The following is a 6,000-nucleotide window of genomic DNA, read 5'->3' on the forward strand; positions in this document are numbered from 1 at the left end:
CAAAGCCACGCACTTTGAACTGCAGCTTTAGGTCAGTTTGAGAACACACGAGGTCCGTGTCGGGATTTAGGCGGCGTGAGGCGAGAGCCAAAGTCCTTTCTCTGCAGCCTCCGCCGTGTGTGATGGCAAAGCTGCTGCTCTGGGCCAAGGACATAACCCTCAGCAAAAAATTTAGCCTTTTTGGGGGAAAATTCCCCTTATTTAGCAGGATGTTTGGGCACAGAAATAGTAATTTATGCAAATTTGGCAAAATCTTTGCTCAGTCTCGTTGGACAGAGCACGGTTGAATCTCCAACACACTTTTTGCAGCATTAGTCACCAGGGGAAATTAAAATGACACCTGAAAGTCATCCTAAAGCCACAGCAGGTTGTTCCCTGCTCAAGGCAGAGCTTTATTGGTTGAGTGGAGTCGTTTCTACAACTCTCTGCACTGCACTTGTAAGCACAAAACACCCTCCCACACGGGCACCACACACAGAGCATTCCCTAAAGAAGGGACAACTCCAAGCCACCACACAGGGAACATTTCCAAAGGACAAGTTATTCCCTCTCTGCTGGCTCCAAGAAGCCAGCCCCAGGCAAGGCTGGAAGGAGACAGACCTGCCCTGGCTTCTCATGCCCGACAGGAGCCTCAGAGCCTCCCCGTTGGAGCCCCAGAGCCACGTGCTCCGCTCATTCCCACTGAGATTTCACAGAACCCCGGAAGGGTTTGGGCTGGAAGGGACCTGAAAGCCTTTGCCCATCCATGGGCAAACCTTCCACTAGACCAGGTTGCTCAGCTCCCATCTGTAAGACACCACGGAGCCAAATTCTGGATTTCTGCAGCTTGAATTAGGGGTGAAGCGTTATCAGCTGTGACAAGGGGCGGTTTTGGGCCTACACACAAGTGCCCAAATTAGAGGAAACAAGACAAAGCCACTGAGAGCCACTCAGGGGGTACAGAAGAGCCCAAAGCCTGTCCTCTGTCTCTACAAGAACACCTCTTTTCAGAGAGTAAGGAGCAAACTGAGGTTAAAAAGCCCCACACGCTCAGGGACGGATTCCCTACGTCAGCAGGCCACGAACAGCACAGAACCTGCTCCGTTTCTGGATTTCTGTGGGAAAACCACCTCAACCCCACCACCAGCTCTGCTTGGAGGCTGCTTTGACAACCACAGGGATGTCTTTTAATTTTCAGACCCAAAACACGGGGCTGCAAGCAGCAGGCTCTCGGCTAGAGAAGACAAATCCATGGCACCTTCACCAACCTGCCCAGACGACACCTCCTGTTCTCAGCATCTTCCACACCAACATCCCAGATTTTTTCCTCCCCTGTTAGGATTGAGCTCTTCCATACCTCAGTGTTGGTCACATCCAGCAGATGTTGGTGCCAGTGATGGGACAGCTCTGTCAGGAGAAGCAGCCCTGAGGAAAAGACCTGGACCTCCAGGGGATGGGAGATGTTTTACAAGGGACTGGAGGGACAGGACAAGGGGGAATGACTTTAAACTGACAGAGATGGGATATTGGGAAGAAATTCCTCCCTGGGAGGGTGCTGAGGCCCTGGCACGGGGTGCCCAGAGAGGCTGTGGCTGCCCCCGGATCCCTGGAAGTGTCCAAGGCCAGGTTGGACGGGGCTTGGAGCAACCTGGGAGAGTGGAAGGTGTCCCTGCCCTGGAATAAGGTGAACTTCAAGGTCCTTTCCAATGCAGACCCTTCCATGATTCCAAGCAGGACACGGCAAGAACTTTCCAGGAGCTGAGGATGCTCTCCAGCCCAACCAGCTGACGGCCACATGCAGCCTTCAGGACTTTGAGGGGTCAGGCTGGAATTAGACACGCTCTTCATGAGGAGAAAAAAAACCAACCCTCAATATCAAACCAATGCAGATGGAACTTTCTTTTTTTTAATTAAAACTTGCTTGAAGTGCCACATAAAAGAAGTGAAATCCCAGGCACAGCTGACGCATCAGGAGAGATTTATATTTAGAAGAACGACTTAAAGTACTCGATCAACAGGGGGGAAAAAAAAAATGGGAACTTTTTTCAGCAGGGTCCAGAAGGAGGAAAGAAAACCAAAAGGGAAACAGATACCACCACCCACTACTCCTTAGGGCAACATCCCCTGGCATTTTAGCCTCCCAACAATCCACTTTTACAGTGAATTCAGCTTTTTTTTTTTTTGCCAGGCATGATCCTAGCAAACAACATTTACAGCAGGAACACATGATGTGTATCACAAGACAACTGGCACCAGTATTATTTTTAAATACCATCAGCTTCTGCTTTTAACAGGACAATGGGAAATGTGTTATTGCTTGAGCATAAAACAAATATACCGAGGTGATTAAAAAAAAAAAAAAAAGAAGCCATTCCTAAGCTTTGCAGGGTGAAGATTTAAAGAGAAATAAAGCAGAGCAACCAGAAAAATAGAATACTTCGAAATCTGCCATTCCTCCTGCTGCATTATTCATTTGGGAGCTCTCAGTCCAGAAGTCAGAGCCCTGCTTAGCCGGATATCCGATTGCTCGCTGGGCCTCATCCCAAATTTCTCCAGCATTACTCACACTTTTCTTTGTGCAGGAAGGGGGATGAGGATTTTCTGGTGAAAGGCAAAAGGGAGGCAGAAGTGTCTGCAGCACTGTGGAGCGTGGGATTTCCATGGACAGGCTCAGACCTCTGCTTCCAAACGGCTCCCATCCCCAGAAGGAGAAAGAAATCGGGGAGACGCTCAGACTCTGTGCTGCTTTGGAGCTGAGGATGAGCTGGGAGCTCTCCAGGCAGGAAGGAGCACTGGGGAAGCGATGCTCATCCCAAAGGAAGATGCTCTGCATCCCGGTGGTGCCCAGCAGCTTCACCTTCCCTGCCAGCATTCCCACTGGGAATTACCTTCTGTCCCACTTTCACGAGCTCTATTGCCTCAAAGCAGCCATAAACCAGGAATCACCTCCCCTTTCCCAAAGCAAAACACCTCCCCTTCCCTCTCCGAGGCAGGGGAGCATCTGATGCAGCATCACCACTTTTAAGGGTCACGATCCCTTAAAAATTAGGCCCAACAGCAAATATTCCCATGCCATTTATCCTGCCCGACCACAGGGCAACCTGGACACACTGATTTCTCTTCCCACCCCCAACAAAAGCCCTTCTGGAGTGATTTCAGAGCCCATTTTTGGAGACACGGGCACCACGAGTGCAGAGACCATGGTTTAACCTTCCACCACTGACGCTCCGTGCCTCAGTTTCCCCGCAGTATCCAAACCCTTCAGGACACGCGTTCCTCCCTTGTGCCTAAAGGACACATCTCTGCCTGCCTGTGCTCAGGTTCCCTGTCACAGCCAGGAAAACCAGCTTCCCTCGGGATGTCTGTAAGGCCAGGCTTTAAAACAGAGCCCAACACAAGGAGCTAAAGCCGGGATGGAACGGTCACAGTGCAGACAGGGGGTTAAACACTCACCCTTCCCAAATCCCTGCTCCAGAGCCCTGCATTCCTCTGCTCAGACACCGTGCAGGGCTTTTTCCTGCTCACTCTTTCCATGCCTAGCTGTGGTGGATGTTCTAAGAGCTCCTGTTCATGGGCACAGCAGGGCTGGGAGAGGCACCAGCTGCTCTGACCAGTCCCACCTGGAGGAGCCTCAGGGATGTCCAGTGCAAGGTGCACAATCATGGAATTCCTTGGGTTGGAAACACCTTAAAGCCCATCCCATTCCCATGGGCAGGGACACCTTCCACTGTCCCAGGCTGCTCCAAGCCCCAATGTCCAACCTGGCCTGGGACACTGCCAGGGATCCAGGGGCAGCCCCAGCTGCTCTGGGCACCCTGTGCCAGGGCCTGCCCACCCTCACGGCCAGGAATTCCTTCCCAATATCCCATCCAACCCTGCCCTCCAAACCTGGGAGTTTAAAGCCCTTCCCCCTTGTCCTGTGACTCCATGCCCTTGTCAGGCATCTCCCACGGCAGGTCCAGGAGCAGGGATGCTCTGGAGAGCACAGCACATCCCATGGGGATTCGGATGAGTCCCCCTGTCCTCCCCGTCACCGGGCTGGAGCTGCGACCTCATTCCAGGGATCTCATCGGGCTCTGCAGGAGCCCAGATGGACCGTCTGGCTAATTGAGTTAATTAAAGCATTTTTCAGCAGCAATTAACTTTCAGGCAGCCTCTCCCTGGGGAGCAGGGGCCACAGCTCGGGAAAGACGGGAAAAATTACTTGGAAGCACCGACGGCACTGAGCTGTTCCTCTGCAGCGTTTGCTGACTCCAACAACTCGCAGTGAAAAAACCAACCCCGAGTCCCCAAAACTTCACCTGTTTTCCAGGCTGAGCAGGATGTGAAGAGCCAGGCAGAGGAGGGGAGCTGCCACACCGGTGTCCCGACCCCAGAGCATCCTTCCCAACCTTGGAATGATGAGCTGGTCAAGGGCAGTGGCTCTGTTTTGCTGACAAGGTAACTGCCACCCCCCCCAGGGACAGCAAATGTCCATGGCCCATTCCCAGAAAACCAAGAAAAACTTTTCCAAAGACCCCAGCAAAGCCTTGTTTTGCAGTCTCACTCCCCGACAAGGTTGGCTGCTGGAAAGGAGACGCTTCCTGGGAAGTTGGTATCAAAAAAAAGGCACAAAACACCCCCAAAATAACCCACCCCGGTGCTGGGGATGCCAGGTTTTCCTCCCCTTTCCCCAAAAAACCCACCTGTCCCATCCCAGCAATCATGGGATGCATCCCTGCAGAGCTACCGCTCGTGGGGAGGCTGCTCCAGGAAACCTGGAGCCAACAGCATGCACAGGGAAGGAGGAGCTGGAGCTCGGGAAGACAAGCTGTGGGATGCATTCCTCCCTTCTCCTCCTCCCTTTTTGTGGAATGCATCCCCCATCTCCTGCTGTCTTTTTTGTGGGATGCACTTGGGCATCTCCTCTTTCTTTTTCTGGGATGCACCCCCATCTCCTGCTCCTTTCTCTCTTGTGGGATTTCCTCATATCTCCTCCTTTTGAGGGATACCCCCACCTCCTCATCCTTTTTCTTTTTTTTTTACGGGATACACTCGGCCAACTCCTCTTTTTTCCAGGAGGCACCCACGCATCCCTTTCTCCTTTTGTGGGATGCGCTTGCACATCTCTTTTTATCCAGGATCTCCCCACGCATCCGCTCCTCCTGCTTTCTCTTTTTTTCTGGGATGCACTCACACATCTCCTCCTCCTTTTCTGCGGGATGCACTCCCCACCTCCTCCTTTTTCTGGGATGCACCCCTACCTCCTCCTCCTTTTTTTGCAGGATACACTCAAAAGCATCTCCTGCTTTTGTGGGATGAACCCACGGATCTCCTCTTCTTTTCACGATGCACTCAAGCACCTCTTCTTTTTCCCACCCCAAACCTTATCCATTGCAAGGACCAGTTGCTCCCAGGCCCATTGGGAACTATTCCCTGCGCCTCCTTACGGATCCCAACAGCTCAACCTGCCCCAAAGGCGCAGCCACACGCACCCGAAAAAACCCACTGAGGGTGTTTTTGGCAAAAGAAGCACGGAGGGGACTTGGGGGAGGGAGCAGAGCCATTCCCAAGGCTGCCTTTCCATGCAGCCTTCCCAGAGCAACCCCACCCCGGGAGCCCTAATCTGATGGCAGCTTTTCTATGGAGCAGCCAGGATGGGGAGGGAGAGAGGCTGGAGAAGGGGGGGGAAAGAAAGCAAGGAAATGCCTCAGAGGTGAGGAGGTTTTTTTCTGGCCAGGGCTGCCTTGTTTTGTTCGCCTGCCTCCAGCGCGCTGCCATTTTCCGGAAGCCGGAGCGCTCAGCAAAAAAAAAATGGGAAGTTTCTCTTTGTTTAATTTTAGCCGTGGCAGCCTCTGCAGAGAGGGACCCAGCAGCCCCCCGCCCTGGGCCGCTCTGGGAACGGATGTGAGCCGAGAGGACGGAGCTGCAGCAGGGAATGAGGCAGGAATGAAGGGTTTCACATCTCCCACAGCCACACGAGCCGGGTTGAAATGCTCTCAGTCCCAGAGGTGGGTGAGACTTGGGAGACTTGGCTCTGAA

The sequence above is a fragment of the Corvus kubaryi genome, unplaced genomic scaffold, assembly GCF_017639235.1.
Source record: "Corvus kubaryi isolate FWS band 111438036 unplaced genomic scaffold, C.kubaryi_AGA036_p1.0 65245, whole genome shotgun sequence".
Taxonomy (NCBI): domain Eukaryota; kingdom Metazoa; phylum Chordata; class Aves; order Passeriformes; family Corvidae; genus Corvus; species Corvus kubaryi.